This window comes from Triturus cristatus, chromosome 6 (genome assembly GCF_964204655.1).
Source record: "Triturus cristatus chromosome 6, aTriCri1.1, whole genome shotgun sequence".
Taxonomy (NCBI): Eukaryota; Metazoa; Chordata; class Amphibia; order Caudata; family Salamandridae; genus Triturus; species Triturus cristatus.
The window spans coordinates 550,496,142-550,523,100 of record NC_140589.1 but is presented as its reverse complement, the minus strand read 5'-3'; positions in this window follow the sequence as shown (position 1 = coordinate 550,523,100).

The following is a 26,959-nucleotide window of genomic DNA, read 5'->3' as shown; positions in this document are numbered from 1 at the left end:
TGTAGATTGTTTGCAGTTCCCTTACCACTTCCACTGTAGTGAATGAGTTTTGGTAAACTCCTAGGGATAGTGGTGCTTGTCTAGAATCACACTGTGAGTTAGTGTGTATTTGGGATCACTGTGAGAGAAGCATTTGGTAACATCATGTATTTGCTGACGGATAACTGTTTTAAAACCTGTCATGTTGTGAAGATTTAGTAGCATTAGAATCCAGTCTTTGCTTATGTGTTGATTAAATGAGTCATGCTTTGACACTGACGTGCTGTACTTAAATATGTAGATTGTGTGCAGTACCATTAACTCTTCCAGACTAGTGAATGAGTTTTGGTAAACTCCTAGGATAGTGTTGCTTGTCTAAAATCACACTGTGAGTCTGTGTGCATTTGGGTAAGGATTGTGGGAGAAGCATTTGGTAACATCGTGTATTTGCTGACAGATAACTGTTTTAAAACCGTTCATTTTGTCAAGTTTTAGTAGCATTAGAAGCCTGTATTTGCTTATGCTTTGATTAAATGAGTCAGGCTTTGACATAAAAGTGCAGTCCTGAAAAATGAAGTTTGTGTGCAGTTCCCTTACCACTTCCACAGTAGTGAATGATTTTTGGTAAACTCCTAGGTATAGTGGTTGTTGTCTAGAATCACACTGTGAGTCTGTGTGCATTTGGGAAGCACTGTGAGAGAAGCATTTGGTAACATTGTGTATTTTTTAGCAGATAACTCTTTTAAAACCTGTCATGTTGTCAAGTTTTAGTAGCATTAGAAGGTAGTCTTATGCATTGATAAAATGAGTCAGGGTTTGACACTAAGGTGCAGTACCATGTACTATTCTGTTCACTGTGGCAGAACTGAAAATGTAAAAGTTTTACCTAAGCACTGTCCTTGAAGTAGTCTGATTATTTAGTCAGTTTCTAAGTACCAAATAGATTGCTTCAAATGTCTATGCAGTATGCATGTAGTGTTCTAATATACTATACACTTGTCTTTTACACCTTCAATTCCCCAGTCAGTATCCATTCACTTCCAGCAAACACCCTGTCACTCCCGTTGCATTCCTCTAGTGACCCATTCAGCATCATGTACTAATCCATTCACTGCGCCAAAACCCAACCACTTATAAATTCACCCAGGCACACTCCTTGCAGTACTCTAATCATTCAGTCAGTACCCAAGTACTGATCCAGTGACCCAGGCCTTAGCACATGGACTTCTTCAAACCCCTATCCACTATGCATGCAGTCCTCTAACCACCTACACAATTGTCTTTCACACCTTCAATTCCCTAGTCAGTATCCATACACTTCCAGGAAACACCCTGTCACTCCCTTTGCTGTCCTCTAGTGACCCATTCAGCACCATGTACTAATCCATTCACTGTGCTAATACCCAAACACTTATAAATTCACCAAGAAACTATCTTTGCAGTACTCTAATCATTCACTCAGTGCCTAAATATTCATGCACTGAGCCAGGCCTTAGCACATGTACTGCTTCAAACCCCTATGCACTATGCATGCAGTCTTCTAACCACCTAGACACTTGTCTTTCACACTTTCAATTTCCTAGTCAGTATTCATACAGTCCAGCACTTGTCACCGCCTTTGCACTCCTCTAGTGACCCATTCAGTACCAAGTACTAATCCATTACCTGTGCGAAAAGCCTAGCACTTATAAATTCACCTAGGCACTCTCCTTTCTGTACTCTAATCATTCAGTCAGTACCCAAGTAGTCATGCAGTGAGCCAGGCCTTAGCACATAGACTGCTTTAAATGACTATGCATTATGGATGCAGTCCTCTAATCACCTACACAGTTGTGTTTCACACCTTCAATTCCCTAGTTAGTATTCATACTCTTCTAGCAAACACTCACCCAGTGTGTCTCCTTATAGTACTGTAATCATTTAATCAGTTAGCATGTAGAGTTTTAGTGAGGTAGGCTTTAGGGCATGAACTGCTTCAAAGTAGTATGCACTATGCATGTAGTGTTTTAACCATCGTCACACTTGTGGTTCAGAGACATAGTTTCTTAGTCAGTATTTATATAACATGTGTTTGTACAGTAATAGAATAGTATAATTTTGAAAGTTATTAAAATACATGTATTTGTGATTCTTTTTTACAGATACAGAATAGGAGTGTTTCTCATCTGTTTGCACTCTTCTCATGCAAGATTGTTCGGATGAAGGGTCCTTAGGTGTTTCATCATACTTGCCGTGCCGTACGAGTATTTCTTGTTATCATTCCCTCGTGAGAGAACTCTTTTGCAAATCATGCACGTCATCAAGGTGGCATTGGTCTTTGTTTGCCCCTTGGGAAAAGTAAAAAATGTCCTCACCACTGAAGAAAAACGTTGTGGGCGTGGTGCCTTCTGCAAAAAAAAAATCCTCAGATTCGGTAAATATTTTAAAGCGGCAACATTTACAGTTTTTGTAAGTTAAACGTGTAAAATTTTGTTAGCTGTATGCATTTTATATATCTGTGATTTGTTTCTTGTGGTATTTTGTTGAGAATACCATGTTGTTTTTTTTTTAACAATCTTTCTGATTTTCCAGGTCTGTCGTCGACATCTGTGGTCTCCACAGGAGTGTTCCGCCTTGTTGTTTTGTATTATTGTTGTTACATTTTGTTTATTAGTTTATCGTTCATATATATGTTAATAAAAAAATAAAGTTTGAAAATAGTTTATCGTTTACATATTTATGATTATCAAAAATAAAGTTTGAAAAAAAAATTAATAACATTTTTGGTTGTTCTTTTAACTGCTGTGTGACTCTTTCTTGTTCTTATTACTGTTATTTGATGGAGTCCACCATGGTGTTAAATTTTGGGGCACTTATCACTGGAATACTGGTGATATCTGCAGTTTGCACCAACTTCTGAATAGTGTGTTAGATTTATCTCAACTTTACTTCCGTTAAAGTGCTGATAATGAAATGGAGATTAGCCGTTCTCGTGCAAAAAGACACGAGGTGCACCTTTGCAATTTATTCTAAATACTAAAATCCTGTATTGAATTGCACTGAGGTATTGGCTGCACTTACAGTGTACACACAAAATCTATTAAGAAATCTCAGTGTATTTATATTGATTGGGAATAGTGCGTCAGGTGCTGGATCTTGACGAGATACACTGCTCAGTTCATATATTGTTCTGCACACGAAAAAAATCACATCACAACTTTCACACTAATTGCAATGCGAAACAAATTCCGGCGATAAGACACGTTAGCACCAGGGATTTTACACCTGCTTTCTGCTGGTGTTAAGCAGGACAACTACCTGCACCATGAAAGGGAACACAGCCAAGAGCCACACCAGAACTCCCACAGGTGCCATAGAGTCAATGAGAATGATTCAGGGATACCCATGAGGGCCAGAAGACTCATCTCAACAACTCCAGGACCGCAAATGCCCCCCAAACCCACATCTTAGTAAGTGTGTCCCTGTGGTCATTGTCTTAGCATGATAGGCACGAGCCCTGCAACATCACAGTGTGATGTCACCTCAGTGTTGGCAGTGAGCCTGGACATGTAGCTACACACGCATCCTCCTGCATGCACAACTGGCGTGTGCTGGTCTGGGGTTCACAGGTCAGTGCAGGGGTGTGCCTATCCGGCAAGGGGAACGGGGTGTCTCGGACATGTCTGTGTACAGGAAGTGTGGTAAGTGTGTCTCTGTGTTCTGGTGTGGCCCGCTACAAGAGCCGCAGCAGTCGATGTTGTAAAGTGGCATGCACCACCTCCAAACGGCACTGTGATGGTGTAGTTGGAATGTAGCAGGACATGTGCAAATAGGCATTACAATGGTGTGCCGTACGAGTGCACGAGATACAACAGCGCACCGTACAAAAGTGTGGGGCTCGTGGGAGGGAGGAGCAGCCGTTTGGCAACATAACACACAGTGAACTCGACCATGTGCCACATGTTGGGCATCTCATCCATGATGACCACGGTCGCAGTCATCCCACAACACCAACGACTGGCCTTTGTACACATCCTGTATGAATGCAGCGTGGTTTTCACTTCTATGCTCGTTTAGTGGTGTGATGTTGGTGGGTTGTGTGACTTGTGCTCCTTGTTGGTGTGTTTAATTTTGGCCATTGTTAGTCTATATGTGTGTTGTACTTAATTGTGCATGTGTGCCATTCTGCCCATCGCCCCCTCCCCCCACTCCCTTCTTCTTCCTCTTCCTAGTTCTGTTGTGTCTATAATTTTGTTGCTGCACACATAAATACATGTAAAGAATAAATTAGAATAGTTCCTTGATTCTTTTAGGTTTCAAAACTTCTCTATTGGTTTCTTTTTAATTTTCCATATGAACCGTTTTACACATAGAAGTCAGAAGTGCAACGTATTCTATCAGCACACTTTCTAGAACATTCTACAACACGTGCAGGTTAAAAGTTCATCAATTTTTTAAAACTTAACAATATTTTTTTACAACATTTTCTTGAACATTTAACGACAGGTGCAGGTTAAAAGTTCACGATTGTTTTAAGTTCCAACAGTGCCTTCCAAATGCAAGTAGCAGGTGTGGTTGAGCTGAGCAAATTTTATCCTATGATATGTACTCCACGTTGAAACTGCTTTTTCTTAACCAATCACAAAGATGCTTTTCCACAAAACTAATGCTTTTGATGATATCTTTAGAGATAAGTTATAGATAGGTATTAGCATTTAAAAAACCTTTGAAATTCACTGAAAAAACCATAGGTTTCATGCACGTTATAGTTAGGAAGTGGCATTTGAAAAACCTTTGAAATTCACAGAAAAAACCATAAGTTTCAGGCACGTTATAAATAGGAATTAGCATTTAAAAAACCTTAGAAATTCACTGAAAGAACCATAGGTTTCAGGGGCGTTATAGTTAGCTGGACATTTCCTTCGTACAAAACCCTAAAAATTCCCCTGTTATAGTTAGTTCAGCTAACTATAACTCGCGCCCCCGCAATGCACTGCTGATGAGGTCACATATTACATCACTCATGACATGGTCAGTGACATCACTGATGACATCTCAAATGACAGCACTGATGACATCACTGATGACTTCATCCATGTGATAAATTAGTGCATCTTCTCACAACCTGATATAACCTTTGATACACCGACTCAAAATTTCAAACGGCCATTTTGACAACCATAGATACTCCAATACCAATAACTACACACCCACTCATTGACTTTTAGGTCTACATACATGTCCACTCACTCACCTGTCCAGTCACTCATACTTACAGTCACTCTGTGCATTTATACACCTATATAGACACTCACACACCGACAATCATCCATTGAGGTACTGACACATCTAGTCAGTCATGCAAATAATGAATCACAGTCCATGAATTTTTTTTTTTACCCTACAAGGTCCTTGAGGGAGTACAACGGAAATGCAGAGAGAGGAGAAGTGAAAAAAAAAGGGAGCATGAAACTAAATGTTTGATAAATACAGAAATTTCACACTTACCTGACCAACAAAATAACGGATTTATTAATAAATGGTTTATTTAAATTGCTAGAAAAAAGGTTTATTTTTTCCTAAATTTTCTTTCTCACTCTGAAAAAAAAGAAAAAAGTATTACTATTTAATAATACATTTTAGAATACAGTACACATATTTTCGTATTTAAAAACAATTTTTTGCCCTTTTTTTGCTGTTTTCAGAATATATTGCATTTCACTGTAAATCGTGAAAGCAATTGCATTCATCACTTAACAGCGGGCAAAAAAAAATAACAATCTGAAAGATTGTTTAAAAAAAGCCCAGAATCTCTTCTCACTAAAACATACCTTTATAGAAATGTAACATATTTTTAAAAAATATCATCTAAATATCGTCTTAAAATTTTTGTTGCATAAGCATAATCACCAAAATAATATGTGTCAAAGAAGTCCACAATACAAATTGTTACCTTTCCTTTAGGCCAAATGGTAATTTTTAAATTCTTTTTTGATGAAATTTCCAATGGTAATCTAATAAAATTGCAAAAAGGATTTGTACAGATGTTGCAAATTCTATCTAAAATTTTGGTTTCAGAAAAATTAAATAGGAATTTGCTAAATCAAAAGGCAAATGTTGCTTAAAAAACAATTGAGAATCATTACACAGTGTCCAGCCTTTTTCACATTTAAGATAAACTGTGTAATGACCAGATGTTACAGTAGGTCCATCATGGAAAATTATTGCAACTGTAACAAAAGTTTTTCCTGAAATTGATAATTGCTGTCCTATAAACTTCTTTATTAAAGTGTCCAATTTTGAACCATCAGCTCTACAATGTTGCATCATTAAAATTACATACTCTCCATATTTCTTTACAAATAACGTTGAAAACATGTCTGATTTACATTCACAGCATTCCATGCTATGATTGGCATCTTTAACTAATTTACTAAAACTCACTGATTTACTCTCTGGCAATGTTAAATAGATAAACCTTTCTGAATCAACATTAGAGCTGCATGTGTAGAAACAGTTTTCACAAGTATGTTCCCATTTATAAGAGAGACCGAACATATTCTCAATATCTATGCCTTCATCTTCCAGTACCATAAGGACATACATCAAGAATTCCTGTGCATCTTGCTGGACATTTTGAGTAAACTGTGTACGTCCTGAACATACATCTAAAAGATTTCTAATTTCAGTAGCACTTTCTATTTTAGTTTTATCAATACTCAGCTTCTCATAAAGGAGACTTAGCACAGAACAGAATCTTTTATCATGATTTACTATTATCTGCTCTTGCAAACTTTCAAGATAAAATACAACATTTAGCACCACATTAGCGTAGCAGTTGACACCAGAGCTATTTTCAAAATGACAACCAACAACCTCTTCAACATTGTCCTTTTTCTTTTTGCTTGCAATCACATGAGTCTCTTTTTGTTTTCTCTTCTCTACATCCTCATTACAGATATTCTCAAATCTCCTTTTCCGAGAAACAACACGTTTTTCCAACACAGGATACTGACCTAAATGAGGAGCATAGGTTCTTCTTAATCTATTATACTCCTTTACACAATTTGCATCTGCACTAAGTTTTGAGTCATCAAACTCTATCATGAATAAACCAGATAATGTTTTCACTCGTGACAAAGCAACATATGCCATACCTTCTTTGAACACAGGAGAACCAATGTTTACAAAAGCACTATCTACAGTTAATCCTTGAGACTTGTGAATAGTTACAGCATATGCTAGAGAAAATGGAAACTGCTTCCTACGTACATATAAGTCTTTTACAAGCAAAAAGCGGACTGAACAACGACTAATCTCTTTAACCTCTGCAATCTGATCAAATTTTATTTTTAAAAATTCAATTCCATCTTTTTTCTGGTATTTCACAAAACCCACAACTTTACCCATAGCTCCATTCACTAAACCTTTTTCAACATCCAAATTTCTCCTTAAAAATACTCGACAGTTCATGCAAAGATATAGATTTTTTTCTAATCCAGCTGTTTTCGAAATTTTCTTCTCTAGAGAATCCAATTTATTTTTCAGTTTGCCTGTTTTCTGCAATGTTCTTGTATATTTTCTCTGAAACTATTTCTTCCTTTGGAAATAAATTATGTAGTAACCGACTCTGTAATGCTTTTCTGCCAACTTCTGTGAGTAGTCCAATTCTGATATCTTTCAGAATACTTGCATAATCTTCATCGTTTGCTTGCCTCATATTGGTAGTAAGTTCTTTGTACTCAAAGAACGACCAAATATTCGCATTACCAATGCTTCCTAATGACTTCTTCGTGTCTTCATGTGTCACAGTATTAAACACTGGTTGTCCTTTAACTGGAGTAAGCTGTAGAAGATCCCCAAAAACTATAACATGTTTTCCACCAAATAACACGTCATAGTCTCTCTTTAAAATTTGCTGCATTCTTAAATGCACAAAGGCAAGCATTAAGTTTGATACCATGCTTACCTCATCAATAATGAGAACTTGCATCTTCTTCAACACTCTTGAAACTTCGAAGCATGCTTCTCCTGTAAGCTTGTGATATTCTATTTTGTTCTCATGCTCCACTGGTAACATTAGCAAGCGATGTAAGGTAATTCCTTTTATATTATATGCTGCTAAGACAGTTGGAGCAGTAACAACACAAGACAAAGTTGAATCTGTTTTTTGCTGTAGGTAGCTTCTGATGACTTTAATTAGGAAACCTTTTCCAGTTCCAGCTTGTCCACTCACATACATCCTGATTGGTTCAAATGATGTGCATGTGCTCTCTTTATTTTCATGTAGTAATCCGTGATCAATTTTTTTTCTGACTTCGTCATAAATTTGTTGTTGTTCTTCATTCAGTTGTTGTTCCAAATTTGGTAAGTCTATTAAATCTTCTTGAGCTTGATTCATAGCTGTTTCAACTTCATTCATGGCTATTGCAGCTTCATTTTCTACGATTGGTTGTCCTTGGGGATCTTGACTGAGTGTTTCAGAACTTTGGCTGTCTTGAGAACTGTCTCTAGCTACTTCAGCTGCAATTGTTGATTCCTGTTCGATTTCTTCATTTAACATTTGCACATAATTTATGAAAGTACTGCATTCAATCGTATCTTTACATGCATTGAATGAATCCTCATAGCTTTGAAATTCTCCAAGTAGTTCGTCCTCTGTACGCCATGGTTTAAACAGCTGTAAAAGTGCCAAGTAGTAAAATTCCTTTTTGTCAGTAGTGTTGCAACTCTGCTTCCTATGATTAATCAAACTTCCTTTTGTTTGCTTCACCAAACATCCTTCCTCACCAATGACTTTATATTTTCCATTTTTGATGTCTTCTGTGGCTTTCCGTGAAAAAATGTAGTTCTGCAGCACTTCATAGAGACACATGTTCTCAAGATGACAACTGCTTTTTGGGTAATACGTGTCCAACATGTTTGTTTTCAAAATATCTGTACTTTCCGGGTCGTTCTCGGCCAAATATTCAATTTCTCCAACAGATTTCTGTACCCGATTTCGCATTGCTGCAAGGCCTAAACTTACCCAAATTATTCTTCTTGATTTCGAGTACAGACTTGCAGATGATAACCTATCTGAGCATTCGTAGGATCCAATTTCTCGATGCGATAACATCTTTAAACTGAAACTGTATAGCTTCTTACTGACAGTTTTCTCGTGAGAAATCTCTTCCCACATTTCCTTCAATTCCGTTTTCTCAGATTTAGTAATGTACGATGTGACATACCGAGCAACAGCAATAGAATTGTCTGCCACATACTGAATATCCATGTTAGCATTCCACATGGATAAAATGACTGGGTTGTAGTCATTTATATATTTTGACTCTTCTTTTCTTCTTAGGTTGTACGTATTTTTTGGAGATTTTCTTGTAATAGTATGTCGCACAGCTGACATAAAACTGTTTACTCTTCCTATTGAAAGAACAGGTCTGGGAAATCCAAATCGACATTTTGTGTAGAATTTATCTTTGCTCTTGTACTTCCGTCGACAGTATTTTCCACACCGATGACTTTGGAAACGTAAAACTTTCTCTTTTACCTTTTTCTCTTCTGTGCTTTTAGGTATAGCACATGTTGCATATTCTTCAATGAAAGATAAAACTGCTTCATCAGCATCTGTTCCAAATTTTGGGGCATCCTTGATCCACAACAGCATATGAACATGAGGAGCACCTCTTGCTTGGTACTCTTTTCTCCCAAAGAAATCCACAACTTCTCCAAGAGGTGGATTTTTTCGATTGCAGATGAAGGACATCATAGCCTCAAATCTATGATTGAAATATCTGCAAACATTAACCGGATCCAATGAGCACAGTTCTCCTGCTGTCTTGTATTCGATGTTTTTAATGTTTGAATTTGCCTCTCGAAGAAAATCCAGACGATCATCCCAAGCGTACTCTGCACAGCTTAGGGTAAGGAACCATGTAGGAGTTCCTAAATTCCGTAACATACATTTCAATTCTCCATGGCGTCGGTACCAATATTCATTTGTCCCACGCTGACAAGCCATCAGATTGATCAATTGTGATTCCAAATGATCATCTCGCTGCTGCACTTTGTTCATAAAATCCTTAGCAGACACATTATGTAGATGTACTCCACTTTTTAAAATGTGATTTACTGCATAAGATAGTGCAGACAAGTCACTTTCAAATAACAGATGGAACAAATAAGGAATACTTTGACGAAATCTGGGATCTTCTGCATATAATCTTGTAGTCCAATACTCAGAAGCAGGAATCTGGACTGGACGTTCATCGTATCGTCCACCTTCTCCTGTAGGAAACAGCTGGGGAAAACAACGAGCTTCCAAACTCTCCTCCCATACACTTACGGGAGTTCCTTTGGCTTTTTTCATCTGAAACAGATCAATAGTGTTTGCCATAACTTCTTTTGAATGAAGAGGATGTATGCTGAAATGTTCATAAATTTCTTCTTCTTTTGACTTGTCCACTTTTTCAATTTGCCCAGTTGGTGTTTCTGTGTCTCCTAGTTAATCTTCTTCATCTTCATCTATATAAATTGATTCATACCACTTATTATTCCTTTTCAAATATAAATTTGCTCTTTGTACTTTCCGTACATCTACCAGCTCCTGCCAAATTTTCTTACTCTTTGTAGGTACACCATTAACCAGAATAACTAATGGTTCAGTTTCCAAAGTATCTGTATCAATAGTTTCCATATTTTTTTTCAAATCCAACGGCAAATAGACAACTCTTCCTTTTAAACCTCTCTGTAAATCTGAAGGAGGTAATTTACCAGTTTTGGGCTCCATACGTACTATAGTCTGGAACGGATGAACACATTGAATGAGTATAGACTCATACGTATTTAAATCAGAAAGTTCTGCAGGAATATCAACCAATTCTAAATTATTATGTACAGCTCTAGCTGGCATTTTATTTTCTTCTAACTTGTTATAACAGTATTGACAAATACGATGATCTTCACCCAAATCAAAACAATTTTCAAGAAATATATATGTTGCAAAATCCTTCCACTTATAATTATCTTCTTCTTCACTTTTTTTGTAGAGATCAACATTCCTTGTTTGGATTTTATAATGGCTTCTCCGGCAACAAATACAAGTAATATTTGGTCTTTCATTAGAGATGATAGCAAATTTTGTCATTTGATCTTCAAATTTCTTATTTACGGAGGGTTCTACATTCTTTTCCACATTTTCCTCAATAACTGTGTCATTCCCTGCACTTTCTTGTTCCGGACCAAAGTAACTTAACTGAATTTCATCAGTAACCTTCTCAACATCTGATACAGTTCCACGGAACAGAGCCCTATTCAACTCATTTAACTTTAGTGCTGGACTTTTAGCAAAATACAATCTTCTCACAAATTTTCTAATTTCAGTATGATGAACTGCCAGCATCCTAAAATGGTGAAAAACACTTTGACAAACTTTCCTAGATAGACAAGCCAGAGAGTGTCCTTGCAAACCAGTATTCTCTCTCACTCTGCATGGATCTAGTCTTTGAAGCACCTTAATCTTCTGTTTAACACTCTTTTTACTATAGTCTCTTAAAAACTCACGTAATTTATCAATAGATTCCTGTCGCAAAGTACAAATACTACTACAATTCCAAGTATACACTGGGGCTTTAGGACGTCTCCCCATAACCTCATCCGCAATCACTTCTTCCTCATTTCTTGGAACCATTTTCTCCTTTTCCATTATACAACCATCTTTCACTTCATAGGCTCGTCCAGTGGTGTCAACTGCATGCAGCAAACTATTACTTTGAAGATAACTCTCTTCATTAAAAAATAGTTCAGTACTTGAACTATGCATCCATTCTCCTAAAAACACTTTACAAAAGTTATTTCTTTTCACTACTCTTTTAGTTTTGCTTTGTGACTTCATTACATTGACTATTTTTTCTAATGTACGCATCCTGTTCAAAATTAAAATGAATAGTTTTCTTTTTAATTTTAAAGCCTTAGCTACAATGGCTTCAATATCTTTTTTTCTCTTGTAAAATTTCGCTTTTTTCTTATATTTTTTCACATCCTTTAGCAAATTGGACATCACTCTTCTCTGAAACATTTTTCTACGGATCTCTTTAAATGCTGTTTTTCTTTTTAAGTCAATCTTTATTGCTTCTGCTTGTACATTAGCATTTAGTAAATTCTCACTTTTGTCCTGTTGTTTTCTACTTGAAACAGTTTTTCCAGTGGGGACATTTTTAAATTTTTCCTTTTTTTGTATATATTTTTAAAGAATTCCTTTGTCTGCTTACCAGAAGACTTTTTCTTTTTTCCAACATGAGCATCTTCAACTAACTTGGGTCCTCCAGTTGTCTTCAAATATACATGTTTTTTCTGTTCTTTTCGCTTTCTTGATTTTATAGGCATCTTAAATTTGCTTCACTGCTCTGCAGCAATACCTGAAAGAAACAAAAAAAAAATACCTTTTTGTAATTTAAATATCTTACTACATTTTTTATGAGCTTTTCAAATCTTATAATACTATCTACCCCTTTCCTACACGTGAAAAACACAATAAAACCAACACAAATTAAATCTCTAAGAACAATTCCTGTGTGCACACAGACTCTTGGTGTGATTCTAGGCAGAAAACAATATTTGATTTGCAATTCAAAAGCACACTTACTACTGTTTTTTTTGCAAGTGAAAATTACTATAACAGTCTGACACATTTTCCTTATAGTTTAGAGAGGCAGAAAAGAGCACATGTCCAAACAGCTTTTTCAGACCATGTACATGTGTAACCTGGCTGACTGAGTACACTCCAGCAAAGGTAATGAGCCTTGGTGATATTCAATGCATTAGCGTTACTCACTCCTACCTAAAACACCACACAGTGCTGATTAGTAAGCATGAGTGTACAGGATAAACAGCTAGCTCTCTGCTAAGAGTGTGGTTCTGGAGACTGTCTACTGTCAGGTGCAAGAGAGACTTGAATGGACCCTTACATAACTGCATAATTACTGTAAACATGTATGTAAGACTACATGTGTGGTAAGGGTTAAAATGAGTTTTTAGCATGTAGCAACTACATGACCCATTGCACGAGTAGAAGAAAAATCTACCATGTTGATTTCAAATATGTTAGCATTTGCCTCTCATTTGACATACTGTTTTGGGCTGAATGCTAACCATCACATTTCCAGAAAACAAGCTTCCCCTTTCCTACGAATGCAATTCTAAAAGAACCAGAGTGACACGAAATACATCTCTGACAACAATTGCTGAGTGCTCACAGACTCATGGTGTGATTCTAGGCAGAAAACGAAATTTGCTTGCCAATTTGAAAGCACACTTACTACTGTTTTTTTCTGCAAATGATAAGTACTCTAACAGTCTGATACATTTTCATTACAGTTTTCAGAAACAGAAAACAGCACATGTGCAAACAGCTTTTTGAGACCATGAACATGTGTAACCTTGGTGACTGACTACACTCCAGCAAAAGAAATCAGCCTTAGTGTTGTTGAATGTATTAGCGTTACTCACTGCTACCTGAAACACCACTCACTTGTGAATACTAAGCATGATTCTACAGGATAAAGAGCTGGGTGTGTGCTAAGAGTCTGCTTCTGCAGACTGTGTATTTTCAGTTACAAGAGACATATGCATGGGTACATCCATAACAGCATAAACATTGTAGTAATGTATGTAAAAGTACATGTGTGGCAAGGGTTAATTGGAGTTTTGTATATGTAGGACCAACCTCACCCATTACATGTTTAGTAGCAAAATCTACTATATCTATTTCAAATGTGTTATCATTTGCCTCCCATTTTTGTGATACTGATTTATGCTGAATGGAAACCATCACAGTTCCCCCAAAAAAGCTGACCCTTTCCTACAAATGGCATTCTTACAGAACCAGGCCAACAGAAATAAAATATCTGACAACATCCAAAACCTCCCCTTTCCTACCAATGCAATTCTAAAAGAACCAGAGTGACACGAAATACATCTCTGACAACAATTCCTGTGTGCTCACAGACTCATGGTGTGATTCTAGGCAGAAAACGAAATTTGCTTGCCAATTTGAAAGCACACTTACTACTGTTTTTTCTGCAAGTGATAAGTACTCTAACAGTCTGATACATTTTCATTACAGTTTTCAGAAACAGAAAACAGCACATATGCAAACAGCTTTTTAAGACCATGAACATGTGTAACCTTGGTGACTGACTACACTCCAGCAAAAGAAATCAGCCTTAGTGATGTTGAATGTATTAGTGTTACTCACTGCTACCTGAAACACCACCCACTTGTGAATACTAAGCATGATTCTACAGGAAAACCGCTGGGTGTGTGCTAAGAGTCTGCTTCTGCAGACTGTGTATTTTCAGTTACAAGAGACATATGCATGGATACATCCATAACAGCATAAACATTGTAGTAATGTATGTAAAAGTACATGTGTGGCAAGGGTTAATTGGAGTTTTTTATATGTAGGACCAACCTCACCCTTTCCATGTTTAGTAACAAAATCTACTATATCTATTTCAAATGTGTTATCATTTGCCTCCCATTTGTGTGATACTGATTTATGCTGAATAGAAACCATCACAGTTCCCAAAAAAAAGCTGACCCTTTCCTACAAATGGCATTCTTACAGAACCAGGCCAACAGAAATAAAATCTCTGACAACATCCAAAACCTCCCCTTTCCTACCAATGCAGTTCTAAAAGAACCAGAGTGACACGAAATACATCTCTGACAACAATTCCTATGTGCTCACAGACTCATGGTGTGATTCTAGGCAGAAAATGAAATGTGCTTGCCAATTTGAAAGCACACTTACTACTGTTTTTTCTGCAAGTGATAAGTACTCTAACAGTCTGATACACTTTCATTACAGTTTTCAGAAACAGAAAACAGCACATATGCAAACAGCTTTTTGAGACCATGAACATGTGTAACCTTGGTGACTGACTACACTCCAGCAAAAGAAATCAGCCTTAGTGATGTTGAATGTATTAGTGTTACTCACTGCTACCTGAAACACCACCCACTTGTGAATACTAAGCATGATTCTACAGGATAAACAGCTGGGTGTGTGCTAAGTGTCTGCTTCTGCAGACTGTGTATTTTTCAGTTACAAGAGACATATGCATGGATACATCCATAACAGCATACACATTGTAGTAATGTATGTAAAAGTACATGTGTGGCAAGGGTTAATTGGAGTTTTGTATATGTAGGACCAACCTCACCCATTCCATGTTTAGTAGCAAAATCTACTATATCTATTTCAAATGTGTTATCATTTGCCTCCCATTTGTGTGATACTGATTTATGCTGAATGGAAACCATCACAGTTCCCAAAAAAAAGCTGACCCTTTCCTACAAATGGCATTCTTACAGAACCAGGCCAACAGAAATAAAATCTCTGACATCCAAAACCTCCCCTTTCCTACCAATGCAATTCTAAAAGAACCAGAGTGACACGAAATACATCTCTGACAACAATTCCTGTGTGCTCACAGACTCATGGTGTGATTCTAGGCAGAAAACGAAATTTGCTTGCCAATTTGAAAGCACACTTACTACTGTTTTTTTTGCAAGTGATAAGTACTCTAACAGTCTGACACATTTTCATTACAGTTTTCAGAAACAGAAAAGAGCACATGTCCAAACAGCTTTTTGAGACCATGAACATGTGTAACCTGGGTGACTGACTACACTCCAGCGAAGGAAATCAACCTTAGTGATGTTCAATGTATTAGCATTACTCACTGATACCTGAAACACCACTCACTTGTGAATACTAAGCATGATTCTACAGTATAAACAGCTGGGTGTGTGCTAAGAGTGTGCTTCTGCAGACTGTGTATTTTCAGTTACAAGAGACATATGCATGCATGCATCCATAACAGCATAAACATTGTAGTAATGTATGTAAAAGTACATGTGTGGCAAGGTTTAATTGCAGTTTTGTATATGTATGGCCAAGCTCAGCAATTGCATGATTAGAAGCAAAATCTGCTACTTCAATTTCAAATGTGTTAGCATTTGCCTCCCATTTGTGTGTTACTGATTTATGCTGAATGGAAACCATCATATTTACAAAAAGAAAGCTGCCCCTTTCCTACAAATGCCATTCTTACCGAACCGGACCAACACTATTAAAATCTCTGACAACAATTCCTGTGTGCACACAGACTCATGGTTTGATTCTAGGCACAAAACAGTATTCCTCAGTGATACCAGGACACCTTAACTTATGGTGAAAACATACTCCATAATATTTTACAAGTTCAAGACAGTTAAATATCTCCCAAACCACAAAATGTAAAACATAACTTTTAAAGAAGAATCCCAATTCTAATATTTATATCAAAAATCACCACATGCATCCTCTCTCAAACTCATATCTCACCTTTAAAATTAGTTAGTTGAGAAAGAAATGTTAACGGGGTGGGTTAACGCTTCGAGGTCAACAAGCGTGGACGCTGAGCAGTTCTTACCTGGCTCCTGGGGGACCTGCGAGTGACTCCTGTGCTGTGTGGACGCCGTGTGGATGCCTGGTTCCCCTGCCGCCTCGCGCCACCTGAGGCTGCAGCAGGGTGGAACCACAAGCCCCAGCATCCCCCTTAGCCCCGCCCACTTCCGCCGGACTACGCGCCCGGAGGCGCTACTTATTCTGAAGCTCCCTCGGTGGAGCGGGGGGTTAACGCTTCGAGGCCAACAAGCGTGGACGCTGAGCAGTTCTTACCTGGCTCCTGGGGGACCTGCGAGTGACTCCTGCGCTGTGTGGACGCCGTGTGGACGCCTGGTTCCCCTGCCGCCTCGCGCCACCTGAGGCTGCAGCAGGGTGGAACCACAAGCCCCAGCATCCCCCTTTGCCCCGCCCACTTCCGCCGGACTACGCGCCCGGAGGCGCTACTTATTCTGAAGCTCCCTCGGTGGAGCGGGGGGTTAACGCTTTGAGGCCAACAAGCGTGGACGCTGAGCAGTTCTTACCTGGCTCCTGGGGGACCTGCGAGTGACTCCTGCGCTGTGTGGACGCCGTGTGGACGCCTGGTTCCCCTGCCGCCTCGCGCCACCTGAGGCTGCAGCAGGGTGGAACCACAAGCCCCAGCATCCCCCTTTGCCCCGCCCACTTCCGCCGGACTACGCGCCCGGAGGCGCTACTTATTCTGAAGCTCACTCCGCGTCGCGGGATCGCGCGCGGGTCGGCGCCGGGAGAAGCCCGGGACAAGGGCGGGACCGTCTTTGGCCGTCCGGGGCCGGAAGAGGCCGGGCTGGGCTACCCCTCTTAGTTGTTGACATCTAGACTTCGCTAAATACACTGAAGTAATCATGGTGTTTTAATTTTGTTGTGGACCAACGACACCTCGTTGTATATTGTGGATTTTGAGGTGTTGGGTTACGCTATTTAGGTCTGTGCCCGTATATGTTATATACGTGTTCTTGTGGTGTGTAGTTGGCCTCTGTTCCCTGCACATAAAGATCCTAGGAATATAGTATTAGCTAATAAGCATTCAATTCCAAGGCATTTCACCACGGTATATAACAACTTTTAATTTGTATTCAAATTTTATATTGGTGGTATCATTTCATAGTAAGTGCTATTTTAAACGGTTGCTACTGTTTAGTAATTTTATTATATTATTTTGATTCTTTGTTTGGGCAGCATGTCTAAAACGACTGGGACTCCTCGTCCAACTGTGTCTACACTTGATAATTATTTAGTCAAAGTCGTAGACAAAATTAACAAGGAACGCAGACTATCCCTAGGTCTGACCAGCAGTTGTAGTCCTGAGACTACAAGCCAATTAGTTCCGGTCGAGATCCACTCATTTGATGACAGCCAAGCATTGGCACTTACAGTTTCCCCATCGAGGGTGGGTGTTTATGTAACAGAGTCTACCCCGGTTCCCTTGCCTGATAATGATTTGCCCATGGATTCTGATATTAGTAAGTCCCCTAATGTCACTGTAGTTTCAACCGCTGTGCCCCCTAAAACACATAGAGTGCTAAGATCAGGTTTACATGTTAACAGATATGTTCAGCCTAAAAAGGGGGGCCGCAAATGCAAAAAGAACACGGTCACTAATGTCGGCTCCCCTGAGCATACCTGTCTAGACAATGGAGATAACCCTACCCAAATGATACTAGCACCAGCTCAGCTCGACATGTTAATCGGTATGATTGATAGTAAGTTAGACAAAATTATCATACCGCTTTTAGATAAACTCGAGGCTGTATCTAGGGAAGTGAACAGATTGGGTGAAATGGTGCAACAGGGATTTAAATCCCATAACAGCTCCCCACCCATTGCTGTGGAGGGGGAGACCGGGGATTTAATGGGCCAACCGGTGCTACAATCTAAAACCTTAAAAAGTACCGGTCAAACATGCATGGGTTCTATTCCTCCCACTCAGTTAACTAGAGGGATTATTCCAAGTAATGATCGGCGGGGGTTTGCCGGTAATGCCACACAATGCGCCCCCGTGGTTACATCTAGTGCTACTCCAGCTAACAGTGCCCCGACTAATATAATTACTCATGACACGGGGAACATGAATGGGTCTCCAAGAAGAGGGAGGTTTAATGATAATCGCCTCCCCCACCCTAATCTGCCACCCGACTGCGCACCCTATGTGGCAGTTTTGACCAACGTACCAGTTATCAGACAGGATGGGCCTAATTGTATTGTGGAATCCCATGATTCCCTTAAGAATAAAACTGTGGCTTGGCTCAACCGTGAATGCGGTTTTCCTGTGGCTATGGCGGACCAGATTCTGGTTACCACCAGAACAAATTGGATTGGAATGTCCCCCAAAAACATCCCTGGTGATTGTGTTATCATAAACTTTAGTAACCCTCACCTAGCAATGACAGCTCTGATTCGCGCCACGTCCCGTCCCAGCACTGACCAGGGTATTGTACTCCGTCCCCTTGGCTTTTTCTATAGGCAACATATTGAGCACCTCCCATTGCATCGGAGGGGAGGGATAATGAGGGGAGACGAGGGCCTTAGTCTGATAAACACCAAGGTAGTTACAGCTAACCGTTATCAATGCCTGAGTGGATTGGACCAAAATGATTGACAGGAGAAGGGTGCCGCCCCAGGCCCTCCAGAAGAATCTTTAGGGAACCTAGGTTTGTTGACAGTTGGCCCGAAAATTTGTTCATCAGAGTTGGTGGCGGAAATCCCTGTAGTCTGTCTGCCCCCAGCTATAATGGGAAATTTACTGGATAACCCTGTGTCAGAAGACGAGATCTTAAATGTTGCCCCTTCTCAACAGGATAACTTTGGTATAAATCTGGGGACAGTTACCCACAACTCATCTGAGTGTTACATCGTAAGTTGGAATATTGCTGGGATTAGGGGTGGGCGGAATTTGCGGAATTGCATTACGCAAATCTCCGCGAAACGGTAAAAAATCTCCGCGAACACGCAGAAATTCCGCGAACACGCGGAATTGCTTGTTCGCGATGCTTTTTTCCTGTTCTCAATCGCTGTTTGCGTGCTGGGGGAGAAATATCTCGCGAACACGCATTTGAGAACGCGAACAAGCAAAAAATTTCGCGAAACCGCGGAAAGCAGACTTTTGAGCAATTTCGCGTTCTCCGCGGAACGCGAAATTACGCAAATTCCGCAAATTCCGCGAGCGGAACGGAATTTACCGCCCAGGCCTAGCTGGGATCCGATCTAAAGCAGATAGTCTGGGGTGGATGGAATTCTTGGATCTTTTTGACATTATTTGTTTTCAGGAAACCTGGTGTAATGATTTTAAAGGTTATAGTGGTTTTAACTCATACCAGCTTCCTGCTATTGGCTCGGTTTCAGGTAGAGCCAAGGGAGGTCTACTTGTTTTGATTTCAGTTAAAGCCCCTTTGACAGTTATCAAATATGTACAAGTTGGGGTTTATTCCCAGATTTTATGGCTGCAAATAAAAGGAGGTAGGACCATTCTTTTAATTAATTTTTACAATAATTGTTTTAATGATTCCAGGGATCAGCCGGTTAAAGACCTCTCCAAAGCACTAGGGGCCCGATTCACAGAACAAACTTAAGACAAAATCCTAAACTTAGTACCATTTTGGTATTCACAGAATGCACTTACTACTTCTGGTATTCACAGAATGAACTTACTACTTTTGCGATTCACAGAATAAACTTACTACTTTTGCTATTCACAGAATGGATTTAAGACTACTAACTTTACGTCCGCACTCGGGCCGGAAATTCCGGCCCGGAGGCGGAGCTTCCGGCCCGGAGGCGGATCTTCCGGGCCGGAGGTGGGGATTCCGGCCAGTGGCGGAGATTTAAAATCTGCACCTCTAGGCCGGAAGCCCCGCCTCCGTCCCGGAAGCCCCGCCTCCGGGCCGGAAGCTCCGCCTCCGGGCCGGAATTTCCGGCCCGAGTGCGGACGTAAAGTTAGTAGTCTTAAATCCATTCTGTGAATAGCAAAAGTAGTAAGTTTATTCTGTGAATCGCAAAAGTAGTAAGTTCATTCTGTGAATACCAGAAGTAGTAAGTGCATTCTGTGAATACCTAAATGGTACTAAGTTTAGGATTTTGGCTTAAGTTTGTTCTGTGAATCGGGCCCTAGAAGAATTGTTTAAGGACTCCAATGAAGTCTTTGATTTGCTCTTGGTAGGGGATTTTAATATTACCACCTGCCCTTTCTCTGAGGATAATGTTTGCGGATTAGTGGACGCTCACGAGGATGGGATTCTCCATTTTAAACACAATTATTATGGAGATGCCCTAAATAATTTCCTCGCCTCATATAATATGTATATTATGGATAACGAGAAAAATGCACAAGGGGATACTTGTCCCACCTTTTCGGGCCGGGGTATGAACTCTGTAATAGATTTTATCTGCATTTCCACGGGCCTGGAGGTCTTGCTCACGGCCCCAAAGGTAATAGATATCCAATTAAGTGACCACAACGGCCTGGTTGTAAAGGCTAAGTTGTGGGAAAAGGATGATGTTAGTATCCCCGGCCGTACTATTAATAGTATAGAGGCAGAGCGCCCTAATGGTACAAGACTCAGGTGGAAGGGGGATAAGGCAGACATCACGTCTGATTCCATCATAACCAGTTCCCTGGTACATATTACCGCGATTCTCGAAGATAATTTATGCACTTCTTCCTCAATTGAACATTTTATTAGTATTAATGCGGCCATTAACCTAAAACTCACAGGTACCCGTAAACATAAAGAGGACCAACCACGGGGCTGGTTTAATTCAGCTTGCACCGCGGCCCTGAGGGAGCTGAAATCTGCTCTATCTGTTAAGCCCAGAGATAAGGGACTGGTCATAGATCTAAGAACCAGATACAAGGTAACCCTTAAAAATAGGAAAGTAGAACTCCGGCAAGAGGCCTGGGAAAATTTGTCCATGGCAGCTGAATTGAACAATTGTTCCCTATTTTGGAAAACTGTCAACTCCCCATTTCTTAAAGACGACAAAATCCCAGAACTAACCTCCTATATTATGCAGGCAGATTGGATTAGGCATTTTTCTAAAATTTTCCAGCCTGATGGTGGAGCGCAAATTTCAGGGAAACAATGGCCGCATATCCCATTAAATTTTACGGTTCAAGAGGTTTTAGATAGTATACGGGACAGTAAGGGGGGGAAAGCACAAGGCCCAGACGGGGTCCCAATTGATGTGTATAAATTGGTCCCAGAAATTTGGGGGCCCCTGCTTACTAATATTTTTAACGCAGCTGTCAGTAATAAGATGCCCCCGACATGGGAAGAATCCATTTTAATCCCAATATTCAAGAAAGGTAATCGCGGGGAAGCCAAGAATTACCGACCAATCTCCCTGTTGGACTCTTCTGTTAAAGTCATGAGCCGAGTGCTCATGGTGAGATTGGAGGAATGGGCCGAAGAAAATGGCATCTTAGCAGAGAGCCAGTTTGGCTTTAGGAAGGGTCGCGGAACGATAGAGCAATGTTTAAATTTAGAACTGTTGGTTGGTAAATATACCCTGGCAAAGACTGGCACTATTTACCTCTGTTTTGCGGATCTCAGTAGATCTGGAGGACCACGGCATTCTTTGGGAAAAGCTGTTAGAAATGGGGGCCCCAGAGGGTATTATCTTCTTTCTCGCACGCCTATATTCTAAACTAAGAGCCTGTGTCCGTTTTGGGTCACAAGGCGAATGTACATCTATGTTTAAGATTGGGCGTGGAATTCGTCAGGGCTGTGTGCTAGCCCCATTGCTTTTCATTCTTTTTATCATGAAATTGAATCCTTCCTTAAATCTCTGGCAGTGGATGCACCCAAAATTAATAATGAATATGTTCCCGTGTTACTCTACGCGGATGACGCGGTTTTAATTTCACGTACACCATACGGTCTTCAATTATTGTTGGATGGTTTTATGCAATTTATCAAAAGCAGAAAGCTAGTTTTAAACAAATCCAAAACCTATGTTATGGAATGCGGCCGTAGGATTGGAAAGAAACAACCCTCTTTTTTCATAGAGGGTCAAAAGGTCCAGGTTGTTGATAATTTTTCATATTTGGGGGTTACTTTTTCAAATAAAAACACCTGGGCAATTGAATTCAAGAATGTACGGTCTAAAATGGCCAGGAGTGCCTTTGGTATTTTTACTATGGCTTCCAAATTAGGAGACAGGCGGATAAACGACATGCTGAAAATTTACCAGTCACGGTGTGTCTCAATTGCATTGTACGGAGCAGGCATATGGGGCTATGCCCCGGCAGGTTCTCTTCAGGTTGAAGAGAACGCATTTTTGAAAAAACTTTTGTGTTTGCCAAGCTCTGTCTCGAACACCTTAGTGCACAACGAATTGGGTATTTGCCATCTCTCCGATTTGACCCCCCTTAGACCTTTGCTCCTATGGCGCTCCATTTGGATTAAAGAAGAGACTTCTTTGTGTAGAGCTATCATCTCTGACTGTCTTACTTTGGACCATTTTTTAAGAATCCCGTGGTTGAAGTATGTTATTGATAGCTTTCGGGTTGTCCTTAACATCGACATCCTAGCGGATCATCACGGGGCAGATATGTTGTCTAAAACTGATCTCAAGCAGTGTTTTTTACAACAGGCTGCAATTAAGAGACATCAGAACAGCTCCAATCTTTCATCTTATACTTTTTATCATGATTTAAATGAAGTTGTGGGCTTTCAACCCTATCTGTCTCAAATAACTTGGAAGGCTCATCGGTTTGTGTTGACCAGATTTAGAATGGGAGTTGTCCACAACCTTGTTGCCTTCCCGATTATGAATTTACATCCCGTTGGTCCATGTTTATGTGATAACTCCACTTCCCAAAGCACTGTGCACTTTCTTCTGCTTTGTCAATTGTATAAACACTTTCGGATAGCTTATTTGAAACCCCTGTTTTTAAAATTTGAAGTCAGAACTATACGTGACTGTATGTGTCTACATTTTAATTTACATCATCCGGTAGTATGTTTTTATACAGCTACTTTTCTTCTTAAATCCATTAATGCTAGAAAAAGTATGCTTTTTTAAATGCTTTTATCTCGATGAATTTTTCTGCCTCTGTATCTGTAACAAATTTCTGTTGTATTGTGTGCTTTTATGAACTTACTTAAACGTTCGAATAAAGCCTTATGAAATGAAATGAAATGAGAAAGAAATGTGGCACTCAAACAGCAGACTATCAGAGTCAGAATGTCAGAGCTCTACACCTCTCTCCTCTCTCCAGAACCAGTAAATGGCAATGTTTCCCTCTCTTTTTTCACACATATACATGTTAATTACAAATCTCAGTGCTTCCCACATTTTTTCAAATGAAATCACACATTTCTATTGGTTGAAAACTTCAACCCTTTTCCAAATGAACCCTTCCCCCAACTTGACTTCTGCCTGCTACCATAGCAACAGCTCATGGAACACTGGTGTGAGCAGAGAGGTCAGAAGTTCAGCACACAATGTTTCAAATCCAAAGAGCAAGAGTGCTTCACCTGTCAAACCTAACAGCAAATCCAAATTAATCTTCTGTGGGAACACAATTTTCTGAACCAATACAAAACATGCTTCTAAAAATGTACACATACAGCCTAGTTTTAACTGTAAAATGATTTGAATCAGCCAATGAGTTCTTTTTATTTAAAAAAAAATATGCATGCCTTCATTTTACAACTGTCTTTCATTTCATATTGCCATTCTACTGAAAGACACCTCCTGAGTGCATCCAGATCTCCTTGAAAGATGTTCACAGTGTGGATTGTAGGTCACAGCTATGTCTTCTGGAGTGAAAAGTATGCAGAAAAAAAGAGGTATGTTGAGAGACCTTGCTTTGCCAAATGTAGACATTAAATGGATTGGTCAGAGAGGGTTAAAGTGGCACCAATTAATGCCTTTGGTGAAAACCTTTCTACATCTCCCACAGCCTAACCTTATTATTGTGCACTGGGGTGGAAATGACCTAGGAACTTTAACTGGGGTAGGTCTGGAAATGCTTATTAAGGACACCTTTGTGCAATTGATGTCGCTTTTTCCTCAATCTGCCTTTGTATATTCTAACATATGCCAAAGGCAAAGGTGGAACTGGTCCAACCAATTTTGTCCGCAGATTGACAAAGCAAGAAAGCACATCAACAAATCTATTTCTGCTTTCCTCAGAGACTATGGTATGGGTTCTATATACCACAACAACTTGCGTTACAACATGCAAGGCATTATAGAGGAGACGGTGTACATTTCACTGATGAAGGCAACAGAGTCTTCCTCTTGAACTTTAGACTCTGCATCGTACTTACTTGTAGGTACCACAAAAAAAAACACTTCATAAACACAACGGCTCTTTTTAGAGCCCCCTAATATCTAAACACTTAAATTTGATTTTTACTTCTATTTTTTTTATTGTTTTCTGCCGTGCGCGTACGGTAAGCTTACCGTACGCGCACCCCGCGATTTAAAAAAAAAAAATTTAAATGTGTTTTTCATACTTTTGGGACCTTCTTGGACCCCCTGACAAACGCTAGGGGGTCTGCAACTCTCTTCGTTGCCCCCTTTTCACGTTCTCCACCTTTGTTTATCAGTGTGAGACACACAAAATGGCGGCCGACACTTCCTGATTTCGACCGATTCGAATGTTTACAGTCATGTAACCACCAATCAGAATTAAGCTCGCGCACGGCACCGTGCGCGTACGGTAAGCTTACCGTACACGCTCGGAGCGCGCTTATAGATATATATATATTGATTTAAATGCTATTTTCTCAGCAAATACTGAACACATTTACACCAGACCTACAAAAGGCACATCCCTGACCTGAGGACTACCTCTCTGCCAAATTTCAAGTAATTCTGTTCAGCCGTTCGGGCTGTAGCTTGGACTAAAGGTCCTATGGAAAAATGCATGGGGAAAACATGTTTTGGGACCCCTCCTTTTTCTCAGCCCCCGCTTGACGAGTCCCCCCGAGACTTTCAGGATAGGAGCGGAGCGGAGCGGAGCGGAGGGCCTCACCTATTTTGAAAATTTCGCCAGGATTCGTCAATCGGCGCCAAAGTTATTCAAAATAGAATGTTGCGGATTTCCTATGGAAACACGGTCCTAACTATAACTATCTACTGGCGACCGCCAGTAGATAATATATATATATATATATATATATATATATATATATATATATATATATATATATATATATGTGTGTGTGTATATATATTTATATATTCAAAAAGAGTTGCCCCTCGATGATATAGCACTCGCAGGAGGTTGGATGCTGCAAACAGCTCGTGAAGGGGACTCCCAGTACATCCCCTCACTTTAATTAAATGATTAAGCTCGGGTGAGTTATACCACAGCATTCTGGGGATGGAAGGTAGCACTGCCATAAGATCCAAGAGGGACCGCTTCTGTTTTTTGGGGCAGTATTATACGGAGCAGGAGGGGCTCTTTCACTGTGAGAGCGATTCCGTGAGACATTACTATTCCTTTTGAGAACTGTTTATAGTGCGGTTGATGGCAGCGGCCCACATGGTTAATGAATTGAATTCCAGTCCCAGAATGCTGTGGTATAACTCACCTGAGCGTAATCATTTAATTAAAGTGAGGGGATGTACTGGGAGTCCCTGTGTGCCGTCATTTGCACCAACTGCCTAGGAAGAAGCATGTGATGCCCGAAACGCGTCAGCAGGAGGATTCCGAAAGAGGAGTTTGTCCACAAGCATTGCTCTCTGTTTCTGCAGCATCTAACCTCCTGCAAGTACTATATGATCGAGGGGCAACTCTTATTTGAATTTAATGTGGTCAGCCAAGGCCACGAGGTAGCACCGCCAGAAGATCCAAGAAGGACCGCTTCTGTTTATTGGGGCAGTGTTATGATTTAGCAATAAACCTATATACACATGGAATCACAGCCCCAAACAGGAACTAACACATTCATTCAAATATCTAGCAAAGAACTGACACTATCAACCCTACCATGTAGAGTAGTAGGCTGTGCATTATGTCTCCAGTCTGCTACACTTGAGCATGTACATGCACTTTTTCTGCTAGGTCTGTCTTCACATTTAAAAGTCCTACAGAAGGCATAAGCTAAACATTTAACATATATAACTCTCCAGTGAGATAGGCTGCATTAGGCCCTAGGGCAGGTTGGTATGTGCTTACAATGTATCGAATGTACTGCAAAGTTTTAGGGAGCTATGTGCAATCGTGGAGGCCCATGTGCCCAAATATACATTCACCTTGTGTCATTAGTATAACACCTCAGTACGTGTCTTGTGCCACAAGTTCACTCCCCTGCACTCTTAGGCAATAACAATAGGGCGCTCTTGTTTCGTTCCACAAGCACAGAAACAATGATAGTATTACTATGTGGAATGCAATACCAATTGAATGCACCAATGCTTTTTGGCAGATAGACTGTGTAATTACCAATGCTTGTTGACAGGTAGATTGTGCATGTGAGCAATGTTCAGTACTTCATTTGCCTGATTACAGACTGGTGGAAACTGCAAAATGGAACAATGCGTCCTATTTCCCTAATGATGTATTTGCATAACTGTTCACTG